Source organism: Mytilus galloprovincialis, chromosome 5 (genome assembly GCF_965363235.1).
Source record: "Mytilus galloprovincialis chromosome 5, xbMytGall1.hap1.1, whole genome shotgun sequence".
NCBI lineage: Eukaryota > Metazoa > Mollusca > Bivalvia > Mytilida > Mytilidae > Mytilus > Mytilus galloprovincialis.
Window position 1 is genome coordinate 76,378,712 of NC_134842.1, and position 18,355 is coordinate 76,397,066.

General features: G+C 32.4%; 1 protein-coding gene and 1 long non-coding RNA gene across 2 annotated transcripts in view; both read left to right on the forward strand.

Moving 5' to 3' along the window:
• LOC143074149 (uncharacterized) overlaps positions 1-18,355 on the forward strand; it is a 638,429-nt gene that overhangs the window by 513,357 nt on the left and 106,717 nt on the right. The gene's annotated exons all lie outside the window — the stretch shown is intronic.
• Positions 243-3,991, forward strand: LOC143076428 (uncharacterized). Its single transcript, XR_012978644.1, has 2 exons — positions 243-2,408; positions 2,807-3,991. It is a non-coding gene; the product is annotated as an uncharacterized LOC143076428 (long non-coding RNA).

The window sequence follows — 18,355 nt, forward strand, 5'->3', positions numbered from 1 at the left end:
TATAGATAATAACAAAGGTTATGTTGGATAAATTTGAAAATGAAAAACAATGTATTTGTGAATGTATACATTATAATCTCTTCATTGCTCTTGGAAAAAATAGTTCTATGATATTGTAAAATTGTAAAAATTTTAAACCCAAATGCAAATTTCAAATTGACTTGTTATTCAATAAAACCTAGTGAATTAAAAATTATTAAATACTAGTATCAATCAAATCAAATCATATCTCCATGATTATAAGTACTGGTATCAATAGTACTGAAAGTAGCGTTAAACACCAATCAATTAAATCATATCTCCATGACTATAAGTACTGGTATCAATAGTACTGACAGTGGCGTTAAACACCAATCAATTAAATCATATCTTCATGTCTATAAGTACTGGTTTCAATAGTGCTGAAAGTGGTGTTAAACACCAATCAATTAAATCATATCTCCATGACTTTAAGTACTGGGATGAAGAGTGCTGAAGGTGGCATTAAACACCAATCAATCAGATCACTTCTCCATGACTATAAGTACAAGTATCAACAGGGCTGAAGGTGGCGTTAAACTCAAACATTCAAATTATATCTCCATGACTATAAGTACTACTATCAATAGTGCTAAAAGTGGCCTTAAACACAAATCAATCAGATTAATCTCCATGACTATAAGTTCTGGGATCAATAGTGCATAATGTGGCGTTAAACACAAATCAATTAAATCATAACTTCATGACTATAAGAACTGGGATCAATAGTGCTGAAGGTGGCATTAAACACCAATCAATAAAATCACTTCTCCATGACTATAAGTACTAGTATCAATAGTGCTGAAAGTGGCGTTAAACACAAATCAATCAGATGATATCTCCATGACTATAAGTACTGGGATCAATAGTGTTGAAAGTTGTGTTAAACACCAATCAATCAAATCATATCTCCATGACTATAAGTACTGGGATCAATAGTGCATAAAGTGGCATTAAACACAAATCAATCAAATAATATCTCCATGACTGTAAGTACTGGGATCAATAGTGCTGAAAGTGGCGTTAAACACAAATAAATCAAATCATATCTCCATGATAATAAGTACAAGTATCAATAGTGATGACAGTGGTGTTAAACACTAATCAATCAATCAAATCATATCTCCATGACTATAAGTACTAGTATCAATAGTGCTGACAATGGTGTTAAACACCAATCAATCAAATCATACCTCCATGACTATAAGTACTGGGATCAGTAGTGCTGAAAGTGGTGTTAAACACCAATCAATCAAATCATATCTCCATGACTATAAGTACTGGGATCAATAGTGCTGAAAGTGGTGTTAAACACCAATCAATTAAATCATATCTCCATGACTATAAGCACTGGTATCAATAGTGCTGAAAGTGGTGTTAAACACTAATTAATTAAAACATACCTCCATGACTATAAGTACTAGTATCAATAGTGCTGAAAGTGGTGTTGAACACCAATCAATCAAATCAAATCATACCTCCCTGACTATAAGTGACTATAAGTGCTAGTATTAATAGTACTGAAAGTGGCGTTAAACACCTACCAATCATATCAAATCATACCTCCCTGACTATAAGTGACTATATGTACTAGTATTAATAGTGCTGAAAGTGGCCTTAAACACCAACCAATCAAATCAAATCATTACTCCATGACTATAAGTAATGGTAACAAAAGTGCTGACAGTGGCGTTAAACACTAATCAATCAAAACATACCTCCATGTCTATAAGTTCTTGTATCAATAGGGCTGACCGTGGTGTTAAACACCAACCAATCAAATTAAATCATACCTCCCTGACTATAAGTGACTATAAGTACTAGTATTAATAGTGCTGAAAATGGCGTTAAACACCAACCAATCAAATCAAATCATTACTCCATGACTATAAGTAATGGTAGCAAAAGTGCTGACAGTGGTGTTAAACACTTATCAATCAAATCATTCCTCCATGACTATAAGTAATGGTATCATTTTTAACCTGAAGATGATACATAGTTGGAAGAAGGTTACAATAACTGTAAAGGTCAACATTAGAGAAAAAGTAGTTCTATCTGACTTATATTTTATTATCATGATAACAATGTAGTTTAATTTTAAAGCTTAGATCCAACTGTCATTATGTAGTCCTTTGTTATGTAATAATGGTAAATTCCCTTTTTTATATTCATGTTATATCAAAGGTCAAGTATTTAAATGTTTCATGTTAAACTACCCATAAAGGTCTTAAAACAGTACCACTGAATTTGAATTTTCATAATGATTTGTAGTAGAGGTATATCTTGTTATTGTTAGTAATACAACATGTATATGTATATCTGTTAGGATAGTTTTAGTAAGTTCATTGATATCAGTTGTAGCTACTTAATATACTTACACATGTCTATAGGTATATATTATGTATACTTACACATTTCTATAGGTATATATTATGTATACTTACACATTTCTATAGGTATATATTATGTATACTTACACATGTCTATAGGTATATATTATGTATACTTACACATTTCTATAGGTATATATTATGTATACTTACACATGTCTATAGGTAAATATTATGTATACTTACACATTTCTATAGGTATATATTATGTATACTTACACATGTCTATAGGTATATATATTATGTATACTTACACATTTCTATAGGTATATATTATGTATACTTACACATGTCTATAGGTAAATATTATGTATACTTACACATGTCTATAGGTAAATATTATGTATACTTACACATGTCTATAGGTATATATTATGTATACTTACATATTTCTATAGGTATATATTATGTATTTAAAAAGAAATATAACGAAGTAGAATGTTCAAAAGAAGGACCGAAAAAATATGTATGATGCAAATATAAAAAAAAATATTTTAACATACATACAGATATTCTAAATTTTATTGTTTGAGAATGGAAATGTTGTAGAAATTTAAATAAATAAACAACAAAAAAGAAGGAAAAAAAGGAAATAAAGATTATGTTCTGATAAATATTTTTTTTAAAAGAATTTTCGGTTTTCGAGTTTTTCTTGAAGTTCGTATAATTTTTTTAATCTGCTATAATTTTTTTCATAAATTTAAAAATTCCAAATGAATAAATCAGAATATTGGAATATAATCTGAAAATTTAGAATGTAATCATGTTTATGTATTATATTAGCCAGTTATATATTTTTGCTAAATGTTATCTGTATCAAATATTGATGAAAGGCTTTGATAATGTTGATGTATTTTAGACCAATAGATGTATATACATGTATATATTTATTGCATAGTGTGTACTTATTTTTTTCTTTAAATTATTTTTATGAGCGTTTTAATGATTTACTGTATCTAAAGGTGAAAAAGTAAAGATTTTGAAGTTTTGTATATTTTTACCTTAAAAGAAACAAAAGGCACTTACATCTTATAAATAGAGTATATGTGTATGGGCTTTGCTCATTGTTCAAGGCCGTACAATGACCTATAGTTGTTAATGTCTGTGTCATTTTGATATCTTGTGGAGAGTTGTCTCATTGGCAATCATACCACATCTTTTTTTTTTATGTATAGTACATGTATTTTAGATCTATATATTTACCAAAATAATTTATTCCATTTGGTCATATTTCTGAATAATGATTTAAATGAGATTTCAATACTAGTAGACATGTAGCTGAAAATAACTGAATTGTTTATTTATTTTGACACATTCTAAGAAATTATCAAAGCAAAACAAAAATAAATAGACATTAATAGTGTATTGTTTTTTAAGGAGTCTTTAAAAACAGTAGAGCATGATAATGTGTTTATATTCTTAATAGAAGATTGAACTTTCACATGTTTCATACTACAGCCTCAATAAACCAAACAATTTCTTACTTTTTGAAGTGGAGCAAGGACGTAGTTTGTACTGTAGATATTATATACTATTGTTGTTTGTCATATTAACTTATACTTTCCAATAAACTTAAATACGTATGACTGAATTTTTTTTATGCCCTAATGGAGGGAGCATTAAGTGTTATCCTTGTCCGTCCGTCCATCCGTCTATCCGTACGTCCCAAAATTGGTTTCCGCTCTGTAACCAGAGTTTGACTCTACTTAATTTTATGAAACATATATGCAATTCTTGTTATAACTGTACTAGAGTAATGCCCCTTTATGTAAGAAAAAAAAAATTTAGATTCCTTTCTCTAACGTACAAAATGTTAGTTTGCCTCAAACATGTCAAATAATGTATGAAATTTACACACAATGCTTAATATCACAAAATACAGAAACGACAATTACACTTAAAACAATAGGAAACGATCACTACATTTAAAACCAGAGGAAACGACTACTACAGTTAAAACAAGAGGAAACGACAATTACAGTTAAAACAATAGGAAACGACTACTACAGTTAAAACAAGGGGAAACGACCATTACAGTTAAAACAAGAGGAAACGACAATTACAGTTAACACAAGAGGGAACAGCAATTACAGTTAAAACAAGAGGAAGCGACAATTACAGTTAAAACAATAGGAAACGACAATTACAGTTAAAACAAGAGGAAACGACAATTACAGTTAAAACAAGAGGAAACGACAATTACAGTTAAAACACGAGAAACGACAATTACAGTTAAAACAATAGGGAACGGCAATTACAGTTAAAACAAAAGGAAACAGTAATTATAATTAAAACAAAAGGAAACGACAACTACAATTAAAACAAGAGGGAACAGCAACTACAGTTAAAACAAGAGCAAACGACAACTACAGTTAAAACAAGAGGACACGGCAATTACAATTAAAACAAGAGGAAACGACAACTACAGTTAAAACAAGAGAAAACGACAATTAAAATTAAAACAAGAGGGAACGGCAATTACAGTTAAAACAAGAGGGAACGGCAATTACAGTTAAAACAAGAGGGAACGACAATTACAGTTAAAACAAGAGGAAGCGACTACTACAGTTAAAACAAGAGGAAACGACAATTACAGTTAAAACAAGAGGAAACGATTACTACAGTTAAAACAAGAGGAAACGACAATTAAAATTAAAACAAGAGGAAACCACAATTACAGTTAAAACAAGAGGGAACGACAACTACAGTTAAAACAAGAGGAAACGGCAACTACAGTTAAAACAAGAGGGAACGACAACTACAGTTAAAACAAAAGGGAACGACAACTACAGTTAAAACAAGAGGGGACAACAATTACAGTTAAAACAAGAGGAAACGGCAATTACAGTTTAAACCAGAAGAAACGACTACTACAGTTAAAACAAGAGGGAACGGCTATAACAGGTAAAACAAGAGGAAACGGCATTTACAGTTTAAACAAGAGGAAACGACAATTACAGTTAACACAAGAGGAAACGACTACTACAGTTAAAACAAGAGGAAACGACAATTACAATTAAAACAAGAGGAAACGACAACTACAGTTAAACCAAGAGGGAACGGCAATTACAGTTAAAACAAGAGGAAACGACAACTACAGTTAAAACAAGAGGGAACGACAACTACAGTTAAAACAAGAGGAAACGACAATAACAGTTAAAACAAGAATAAACGACAACTACAGTTAAAACAAGAGGAAACGACAACTACAGTTAAAACAAGAGGGAACGGCAATTACAGTTAAAACAAGAAGGAACAGCAATTACAGTTAAAACAAGAGGAAACGACTACTACAGTTAAAACAAGAGGAAAAGACAATTATAGTTAAAACAAGAAGAAACGACAATTACAGTTAAAACAAGAGGGAACGGCAATCACAGTTAAAACAAGAGGAAACGACAACTACAGTTAAAACAAGAGGGAACGACAACTACAGTTAAAACAAGAGGAAACGACAACTACAGTTAAAACAATAGGAAACGATAATTACAGTTAAAACAAGAGTAAACGACAACTACAGTTAAAACAAGAGGAAACGACAACTACAGTTAAAACAAGAGGGAACGGCAATTACAGTTAAAACAAGAGGGAACGGCAATTACAGTTAAAACAAGAGGAAACGACAACTACAGTTAAAACAAGAGGGAACGACAACTACAGTTAAAACAAGAGGAAACGACAACTACAGTAAAAACAAGAGGAAACGACAATTACAGTTAAAACAAGAGTGAACGGCAATTACATTTAAAACAAGAAGGAACAGCAATTACAGTTAAAACAAGAGGAAACGACTACTACAGTTAAAACAAGAGGAAACGACAATTACAGTTAAAACAAGAGGAAACCAAGAGGGAACGACAACTACAGTTAAAACAAGAGGAAACGGCAATTACAATTAAAACAAGAGGAAACGACAACTACAGTTAAAACAAGAGGAAACGACTACTACAGTTAAAACAAATGGAAACGACAACTACAGTTAAAACAAGAGGAAGCGACAATTACAGTTAAAACAAGAGGAAACGACAATTACAGTTAAAACAAGAGGAAACGACAATTCCAGTTAAAACAAGAGGAAACGACAATTACAGTTAAAACTAGAGGAAACGGCAACTACAGTTAAATCAAGAGGAAAACGATTACAGTTAAAAAAAAAAAGAAGAAACGACAACTACAGTGAAAACAGGCAGAAACGGCAATAACAATTAAAACAAGAGAAAACGACAATTACAGTTAAAAAAAAGGAAAACGAACACTACAGTTAAAACAAGAGAAAACGACCATTACAGTTAAAACAACAGGAAACGGCACATACAGTTAAACAAGAGGAAGCGACAATTACAGTTAAAACAAGAGGAAACGGCAACTACAGTTAAATCAAGAGGAAAACGATTGAAGTTTAAAAAAAAAGAGGAAACGACAACTACAGTCAAAACAAGCAGAAACGGCAATAACAATTAAAACAAGAGAAAACAACAATTACAGTTAAAAAAAGAGGAAACAAACACCACAGTTAAAACAAGAGAAAACGACAATTACAGTTAAAACAAGAGGAAATGGCAACCAGAGTTAAAACAAGAGGAAACGACAATTACAATTAAAACAAGAGGAAACGACAATTACAGTTAAAACAAGAGGAAACGACAAATTACAGTTAAAACAAGAGGAAACAACAATTACAGTTGAAATAAGAGGAAACGACAATTACAGCTAAAACAAGAGGAAACGGCAACTACAGTTAAATCAAGAGGAAAACGATTACAGTTAAAAAAAAAAGAAGAGGAAACGACAACTACAGTCAAAACAAGCAGATACGGCAATAACAATTAAAATAAGAGAAAACGACAATTACAGTTAAAAAAGAGGAAACAAACACGACAGTTAAAACAAGAGAAAACGACAATTACAGTTAATACAAGAGGAAACGGCAACCACAGTTAAAACAAGAGGAAGCGACAATTACAGTTGAAATAAGAGGAAACGACAATTACAGATAAAACAAGAGGAAACGACAATTACAGCTAAAGTAAACGGCTATAACAGGTAAAACAAGAGGAAACGGCATTTACAGTTTAAACAAGAGGAAACGACAATTACAGTTAACACAAGAGGAAACGACTACTACAGTTAAAACAAGAGGAAACGACAATTACAGTTAACACAAGAGGAAACGACTACTACAGCTACATCAAAAGGAAACGACAATTACAATTAAAACAAGAGGAAACGACAACTACTGTTAAAACAAGAGGGAACGGCAATTACAGTTAAAACAAGAAGGAACAGCAATTACAGTTAAAACAAGAGGAAACGACTACTACAGGTAAAACAAGAGGAAACGACAATTACAGTTAAAACAAGAAGGAACAGCAATTACAGTTAAAACAAGAGGAAACGACTACTACAGTTAAAACAAGAGGAAACGACAATTACAGTTAAAACAAGAGGAAACGACAATTACAGTTAAAACAGGAGGAATCGACAATAACAGTTAAAACAAGAGGAAACGACAATTACAGTTAAAACAAGTGGAAACGACAATTACAGTTAAAACAAGAGGAAACGGCAACTACAGTTAAATCAAGAGGAAAACGATTACAGTTAAAAAAAAAGAGGAAACGACATTTACAGTCAAAACAGGCAGAAACAGCAATAACAATTAAAACAAGAGAAAACGACAATTACAGTTAAAAAAAGAGGAAAACGAACACTACAGTTAAAACAAGAGAAAACTACAATGACAGTTAAAACAAGAGGAAACGGCAATTACAGTTAAAACAAGCGGAAGCGACAATTACAGTTAAAACAAGAGGAAACAATTACAGTTAAAACAAGAGGAAACGGCAGCTACAGTTAAATCAAGAGGAATACGCTTACAGTTAAAAAAAAAAGAGGAAACGACAACTACAGTCAAAACAAGCAGAAACGGCAATAACAGTTAAAAAAAGAGGAAACAAACGCTACAGTTAAAACAAGAGAAAACGACAATTACAGTTAAAACAAGAGGAAACGGCAACTACAGTTAAATTAAGAGGAAAACGATTGAAGTTTAAAAAAAAGAGGAAACGACAACTACAGTCAAAACAAGCAGAAACGGCAATAACAATTAAAACAAGAGAAAACAACAATTACAGTTAAAAAAAGAGGAAACAAACACCACAGTTAAAACAAGAGAAAACGACAATTACAGTTAAAACAAGAGGAAACGGCAACCAGAGTTAAAACAAGAGGAAACGACAATTACAGTTAAAACAAGAGGAAACGACAATTACAGTAAAAACAAGAGGAAACGACAAATTACAGTTAAAACAAGAGGAAACAACAATTACAGTTGAAATAAGAGGAAACGACAATTACAGCTAAAACAAGAGGAAACGGCAACTACAGTTAAATCAAGAGGAAAACGATTACAGTTAAAAAAAAAAAAGAGGAAACGACAACTACAGTCAAAACAAGCAGATACGGCAATAACAATTAAAATAAGAGAAAACGACAATTACAGTTAAAAAAGAGGAAACAAACACGACAGTTAAAACAAGAGAAAACGACAATTACAGTTAATACAAGAGGAAACGGCAACCACAGTTAAAACAAGAGGAAGCGACAATTACAGTTGAAATAAGAGGAAACGACAATTACAGATAAAACAAGAGGAAACGACAATTACAGCTAAAGTAAACGGCTATAACAGGTAAAACAAGAGGAAACGGCATTTACAGTTTAAACAAGAGGAAACGACAATTACAGTTAACACAAGAGGAAACGACTACTACAGTTAAAACAAGAGGAAACGACAATTACAGTTAACACAAGAGGAAACGACTACTACAGCTACATCAAAAGGAAACGACAATTACAATTAAAACAAGAGGAAACGACAACTACTGTTAAAACAAGAGGGAACGGCAATTACAGTTAAAACAAGAAGGAACAGCAATTACAGTTAAAACAAGAGGAAACGACTACTACAGTTAAAACAAGAGGAAACGACAATTACAGTTAAAACAAGAAACAAGAGGAAACGACAATTACAGTTAAAACAAGAGGAAACGACAATTACAGTTAAAACAGGAGGAATCGACAATAACAGTTAAAACAAGAGGAAACGACAATTACAGTTAAAACAAGTGGAAACGACAATTACAGTTAAAACAAGAGGAAACGGCAACTACAGTTAAATCAAGAGGAAAACGATTACAGTTAAAAAAAAAGAGGAAACGACATTTACAGTCAAAACAGGCAGAAACAGCAATAACAATTAAAACAAGAGAAAACGACAATTACAGTTAAAAAAAGAGGAAAACGAACACTACAGTTAAAACAAGAGAAAACTACAATTACAGTTAAAACAAGAGGAAACGGCAACTACAGTTAAAACAAGCGGAAGCGACAATTACAGTTAAAACAAGAGGAAACAATTACAGTTAAAACAAGAGGAAACGGCAGCTACAGTTAAATCAAGAGGAATACGCTTACAGTTAAAAAAAAAAGAGGAAACGACAACTACAGTCAAAACAAGCAGAAACGGCAATAACAGTTAAAAAAACAGGAAACAAACGCTACAGTTAAAACAAGAGAAAACGACAATTACAGTTAAAACAAGAGGAAACGGCAACTACAGTTAAATTAAGAGGAAAACGATTGAAGTTTAAAAAAAAGAGGAAACGACAACTACAGTCAAAACAAGCAGAAACGGCAATAACAATTAAAACAAGAGAAAACAACAATTACAGTTAAAAAAAGAGGAAACAAACACCACATTTAAAACAAGAGAAAACGACAATTACAGTTAAAACAAGAGGAAACGGCAACCAGAGTTAAAACAAGAGGAAACGACAATTACAGTTAAAACAAGAGGAAACGACAATTACAGTTAAAACAAGAGGAAACGACAAATTACAGTTAAAACAAGAGGAAACAACAATTACAGTTGGAATAAGAGGAAACGACAATTACAGCTAAAACAAGAGGAAACGGCAATAACAATTAAAACAAGAGAAAACAACAATTACAGTTAAAAAAAGAGGAAACAAACACCACATTTAAAACAAGAGAAAACGACAATTACAGTTAAAACAAGAGGAAACGGCAACCAGAGTTAAAACAAGAGGAAACGACAATTACAGTTAAAACAAGAGGAAACGACAATTACAGTTAAAACAAGAGGAAACGACAAATTACAGTTAAAACAAGAGGAAACAACAATTACAGTTGGAATAAGAGGAAACGACAATTACAGCTAAAACAAGAGGAAACGGCAACTACAGTTAAATCAAGAGGAAAACGATTACAGTTAAAAAAAAAAGAAGAGGAAACGACAACTACAGTCAAAACAAGCAGATACGGCAATAACAATTAAAACAAGAGAAAACGACAATTACAGTTAAAAAAAGAGGAAACAAACACGACAGTTAAAACAAGAGAAAACGACAATTACAGTTAATACAAGAGGAAACGGCAACCACAGTTAAAACAAGAGGAAGCGACAATTACAGTTGAAATAAAAGGAAACGACAATTACAGATAAAACAAGAGGAAACGACAATTACAGCTAAAGTAAACGGCTATAACAGGTAAAACAAGAGGAAACGGCATTTACAGTTTAAACAAGAGGAAACGACAATTACAGTTAACACAAGAGGAAACGACTACTACAGTTAAAACAAGAGGAAACGACAATTACAGTTAACACAAGAGGAAACGACTACTACAGTTAAATCAAAAGGAAACGACAACTACAGTTAAAACAAGAGGGAACGGCAATTACAGTTAAAACAAGAAGGAACAGCAATTACAGTTAAAACAAGAGGAAACGACTACTACAGTTAAAACAAGAGGAAACGACAATTACAGTTAAAACAAGAGGAAACGACAATTACAGTTAAAACAAAAGGAAACGACAATAATAGTTAAAACAAGAGGAAACGACAATTACAGTTAAAACAAATGGAAACGACAATTACAGTTAAAACAAGAGGAAACAGCAACTACAGTTAAATCAAGAGGAAAACGATTACAGTTAAAAAAAAAAGAGGAAACGACAACTACAGTCAAAACAGGCAGAAACGGCAATAACAATTAAAACAATAGAAAACGACAATTACAGTTAAAAAAAGAGGAAAACGAACACTACAGTTAAAACAAGAGAAAACTACAATTACAGTTAAAACAAGAGGAAACGGCAACTACAGTTAAAACAAGCGGAAGCAACAATTACAGTTAAAACAAGAGGAAACAATTACAGTTAAAACAAGAGGAAACGGCAGCTACAGTTAAATCAAGAGGAATACGCTTACAGTTAAAAAAAAAAAAGAGGAAACGACAACTACAGTCAAAACAAGCAGAAACGGCAATAACAGTTAAAAAAAGAGGAAACAAACGCTACAGTTAAAACAAGAGAAAACGACAATTACAGTTAAAACAAGAGGAAACGGCAATTACAGTTAAAACAAGAGGAAACGACAATTACAGTTAAAACAAGATGAAACGGCAACTACAGTTAAATCAAGAGGAAAACGATTACAGTTAAAAAAAAAAAAAAAGAGGAAACGACAACTACAGTCAAAACAAGCAGAAACGGCAATAACAATTAAAACAAGAGAAAACGACAATTACAGTTAAAAAAAGAGGAAACAAACACTACATGTAAAACAAGAGAAAACGACAATTACAGTTAAAACAAGAGGAAACGGCAACAACAGTTAAAACAAGAGGAAGCGACAATTACAGTTAAAACAAGAGGAAACGACAATTACAGTTAAAACAAGAGGAAACGACAATTACAGTTAAAATAAGAGGAAACAACAATTACAGTTAAAACAAGAGGAAACGACAATGACAGTTAAAACAATAAGAAACGATTACTACAGTTAAAACAAGAGGAAACGGCTATAACAGGTAAAACAAGAGGAAACGGCATTTACAGTTTAAACAAGAGGAAACGACAATTACAGTTAACACAAGAGGAAACAACTTTTACAGTTAAAACAAAAGGAAACGACAATTACAATTAAAACAAAAGGAAACGACAACTACAGTTAAAACAAGAGGGAACGGCAATTACAGTTAAAACAAGAAGGAACAGCAATTACAGCTGAAACAAGAGGAAACGACTACTACAGTTAAAACAAGAGGAAACGACAATTACAGTTAAAACAAGAGGAAACGACAACTACAGTTAAAACAAGAGGGAACGGCAATTACAGTTAAAACAAGAAAAAACGACAATAATAGTTTAAACAAGAGGGAACGACAACTACAGTTAAAACAAGATGAAACGGCAACTACAGTTAAAACAAGAGGGAACGACAACTACAGTTAAAACAAGAGGGAACGACAACTACAGTTAAAACAAGAGGGGACAGCAATTACAGTTATTGTATATGATATCAAACTACCAAACCGACATATAGCAAAATGGTGAATTCCTATGACATACAAACAGTTTCTGTGTCTCTAGATTCGATTATTTGACTTATGAATAAAAACAACACTATTTTAGAATTGGCGAATTTTGTCATGGCTTTAATTTTTCAACAATATCATAACAACAATTAGATTTTCAAAAGGCCAAAGAATAAATCATTCAATGACAATATAATTAATGTTTTTCATTGATTCAGTAAAGGGCAACCAGTACTGAAGAGGTGACAACTGGGCTTCCAGCACCACAATACGATAAATTCCGCCATACACATTGCTTGTAATGTTCAGCTTTGTTAGATCACATCATCATCCATCAAATGTCAACATGTTTAAAAGCCATGACGATTGGTAAAGACTGCATACAAAATCTGTAATTATAAATCATAACGGCAGCAAACAAATATTTAATTGGGGTAGGGTGTGGTGGGTTTTTGTCCTTGCACCCGTCTACAGTTTGTTAAAGAATGAAATAACATTACCGAAACAACTGGTTTTATATTGAAATTCCCGCCTATAAATGCACGAGATAATTGCGTATCGCTTATGAACAGAAAAATTTGTATTATACAACCGGTTTTAGTGTCGCTTGCAACAATAAAAACATAAAAAGGGAGACAAATCCAAGTCTTATCAATTCAATAAATAAATTTAATTCATATTGATTAAATTTCATTAAAACAAGAGGAAACGGCAATTACAGTTAAAACAAGAAGAAACGACTACTACAGTTAAAACAAGAGGGAACGGCTATAACAGGTAAAACAAGAGGAAACGGCATTTACAGTTTAAACAAGAGGAAACGACAATTACAGTTAACACAAGAGGAAACGACTACTACAGTTAAAACTAGAGGAAACGACAATTACAATTAAAACAAGAGGAAACGACAACTACAGTTAAAACAAGAGTGAACGGCAATTACATTTAAAACAAGAAGGAACAGCAATTACAGTTAAAACAAGAGGAAACGACTACTACAGTTAAAACAAGAGGAAACGACAATTACAGTTAAAACAAGAAGAAACGACAATTACAGTTAAAACAAGAGGGAACGGCAATTACAGTTAAAACAAGAGGAAACAACAACTACAGTTAAAACAAGAGGGAACGACAACTACAGTTAAAACAAGAGGAAACGACAACTACAGTTAAAACAATAGGAAACGATAATTACAGTTAAAACAAGAGTAAACGACAACTACAGTTAAAACAAGAGGAAACGACAACTACAGTTAAAACAAGAGGGAACGGCAATTACAGATAAAACAAGAAGGAACAGCAATTACAGTTAAAAAAAGAGGAAACGACTACTACAGTTAAAACAAGAGGAAACGACAATTACAGTTAAAACAAGAGGAAACGACTACTACAGTTAAAACAAATGGAAACGACAACTACAGTTAAAACAAGAGGAAGCGACAATTACAGTTAAAACAAGAGGAGACAACTACTACAGTTAAAACAAATGGAAACGACAACTACAGTTAAAACAAGAGGAAGCGACAATTACAGTTAAAACAAGAGGAAACGACAATTACAGTTAAAACAAGAGGAAACGACAATTACAGTTAAAACAAGAGGAAACGACAATTACAGTTAAAACAAAAGGAAACGGCAACTACAGTTAAATCAAGAGGAAAACGATTACAGTTAGAAAAAAAAAGAGGAAACGACAACTACAGTTAAAACAAGAGAAAACGACAATCACAATTAAAACAAGAGGAAACGGCAACTACAGTTATAACAAGAGGAAGCGACAATTACAGTTAAAACAAGAGGAAACGACAATTACAGTTAAAACAATTACAGTTAAAACAAGCAGAAACGACAATTACAGTTAAAACAAGAGGAAACGACAATTACAGTTAAAACAAGAGGAAACGACAATGACAGTTAAAACAATAAGAAACGATTACTACAGTTAAAACAAGAGTAAACGGCTATAACAGGTAAAACAAGAAAAAACGGCATTTACAGTTAAATCAAGAGGGAAACGATTACAGTTAAAAAAAAAGAGGAAACGACAACTACAGTCAAAACAGGCAGAAACGGCAATAACAATTAAAACAAGAGAAAACAACAATTACAGTTAAAAAAAGAGGAAAACGAACACTACAGTTAAAACAAGAGAAAACGACAATTACAGTTGAAACAAGAGGAAACGGCAACTGCAGTTAAAACAAGCGGAAGCAACAATTACAGTTAAAACAAGAGGAAACGACAATTACAGTTAAAACAAGAGGAAACGGCAGCTACAGTTAAATCAAGAGGGGACAGCAATTACAGTTAAAACAAGAGGAAACGGCAATTACAGTTAAAACAAGTGGAAACGCCAATTACAGTTAAAACACGAAGAAACAACTCCTACAGTTAAAACAAGAGGGAACGGCTATAACAGGTAAAACAAGAGGAAACGGCATTTACAGTTTAAACAAGAGGAAACGACAATTACAGTTAACACAAGAGGAAACGACTACTACAGTTAAAACTAGAGGAAACGACAATTACAATTAAAACAAGAGGAAACGACAACTACAGTTAAAACAACAGGGAACGGCAATTACAGTTAAAACAAGAAGGAACAGCAATTACAGTTAAAACAAGAGGAAACGACTACTACAGTTAAAACAAGAGGAAACGACAATTACAGTTAAAACAAGAAGAAACGACAATTACAGTTAAAACAAGAGGGAACGGCAATCACAGTTAAAACAAGAGGAAACGACAACTACAGTTAAAACAAGAGGGAACGACAACTACAGTTAAAACAAGAGGAAACGACAACTACAGTTAAAACAATAGGAAACGATAATTACAGTTAAAACAAGAGTAAACGACAACTACAGTTAAAATAAGAGGAAACGACAACTACAGTTAAAACAAGAGGGAACGGCAATTACAGTTAAAACAAGAAGGAACAGCAATTACAGTTTAAACAAGAGGAAACGACTACTACAGTTAAAACAAGAGGAAACAACAATTACAGTTAAAACAAGAGGAAACAACTACTACAGTTAAAACAAATGGAAACGACAACTACAGTTAAAACAAGAGGAAGCGACAATTACAGTTAAAACAAGAGGAAACGACAATTACAGTTAAAACAAGAGGAAACGACAATTACAGTTAAAACAAGAGGAAACGACAATTACAGTTGAAACAAGAGGAAACGGCAACTACAGTTAAATCAAGAGGAAAACGATTACAGTTAGAAAAAAAAAGAGGAAACGACAACTACAGTTAAAACAAGAGAAAACGACAATTACAGTTAAAACAAGAGGAAACGAGAATTACAGTTAAAACAATAGGTAACGGCATTTACAGTTAAATCAAAATGAAACAGTAATTTCAATTAAAACAAGAGGAAACGTCAACCACAGTTAAAACAAGATGGAAAGACAACTACAGTTAAAACAAGAGGGAACGACAACTACAGTTTAAACAAGAGGAAACGACAACTACAGTTAAAACAAGATGAAACGACAATTTCAGTTAAAACAATAGGGAACGGCAATAACAGTAAAAACAAAAGGAAACAGTAATTACAATTAAAACAAGAGGAAACGACAACTACAGTTAAAACAAGAGGGAACGACAACTACAGTTAAAACAAAAGAAAACGACAATTACAGTTAAAAGAAGAGAAAACGGCAACTACAGTTAAAACAAGAGGAAGCGACAATTACAGTTAAAACAATAGGAAAAGACAATTACAGTTAAAACAAGAGGAAACGACAATGACAGTTAAATCAAAAGGAAAACGATTCCAGTTAAAAAAAAAAAAGAGGAAACGACAACTACAGTCAAAACAGGCAGAAACGTCAATAACAATTAAAACAAGGGAAAACGACAATTACAGTTAAAAAAAAAGAGGAAAACGAGCACTACAATTAAAACAAGAGAAAACGACAATTACAGTTAAAACAATAGGAAACGGCAACCACAGTTAAAACAAAAGGAAACAGTAATTACAATTAAAACAAGAGGAAACGACAACTACGGTTGAAATAAGAGGAAACGACAATTACAGCTAGAACAAGAGGAACCAGCAACTACAGTTAACAGTTAAAAAAAAAGAGGAAACGACAATTACAGCTAAAACAAGAGGGAATGGCAATTACAGTTAAAACAAGAGGAAACGACAACTACAGTTAAAACAAGAGGGAACAACAACTACAGTTTAAACAAGAGGAAACGACAACTACAGTTCAAACAAGCGGAAACGACAATTACAGTTAAAACAATAGGGAACGGCAATTACAGTTAAAACAAAAGGAAACAGTAATTACAATTAAAACAAGAGGAAACGACAACTACAGTTAAAACAAGAGGGAACGACAACTACAGTTAAAACAAGACGAAACGACAACTACAGTTAAAACAAGAAGAAACGGCAATTACAGTTAAAAAAAGAGGAAACGAACACTACAGTTAAAACAAGAGGAAAGCAACAATTACAGTTAAAACAAGAGGAAACGGCAACTACAGTTAAAACAAGAGGAAGCGACAATTACAGTTAAAACAAGAGGAAACGAATATTACAGTTAAAACAAGAGGAAACGACAATTACAGTTAAAACAAGAGGAAACGACAATTACAGTTAAAACAAGAGGAAACGGCAACTACTGTTAAATCAAAAGGAAAACGATTACAGTTAAAAAAAGAGGAAACGACAACTACAGTCAAAACAGGCAGAAACGGCAATAACAATTAAAACAAGAGAAAACGACAATTACAGTTAAAAAAAGAGGAAAACAAACACTACAGTTAAAACAAGAGGAAACGGCAACTACAGTTAAAACAAGAGGAAGCGACAATTACAGTTAAAACAAGAGGAAACGACAACTACAGTTAAAACAAGAGGAAACGACAACTACAGTTAAAACAAGACGGAACGACAACTACAGTTAAAACAAGAGGAAACGACAACTACAGTTAAAACAAGAGGAAACGACAATTACAGTTAAAACAAGAGGAAACGACAATTACAGTTAAAACAATAGGTAACGGCATTTACAGTTAAAACAAAAGGAAACAGTAATTACAATTAAAACAAGAGGAAACGACAACTACAGTTAAAACAAGAGGGAACGACAACTACAGTTAAAACAAAAGAAAACGACAACTACAGTTAAAACAATAGGTAACGGCATTTACAGTTAAAACAAAAGGAAACAGTAATTACAATTAAAACAAGAGGAAACGACAACTACAGTTAAAACAAGAGGGAACGACAACTACAGTTAAAACAAAAGAAAACGACAATTACAGTTAAAACAAGAGGAAACGGCAACTACAGTTAAAACAAGAGGAAGCGACAATTACAGTTAAAACAAGAGGAAACGAATATTACAGTTAAAACAAGAGGAAACGACAATTACAGTTAAAACAAGAGGAAACGACAATGACAGTTAAATCAAAAGGAAAACGATTACAGTTAAAAAAAAAAGAGGAAACGACAAGTACAGTCAAAACAAGAGGAAACGACAACTACAGTTAAAACAATAGGGAACGGCAATTAC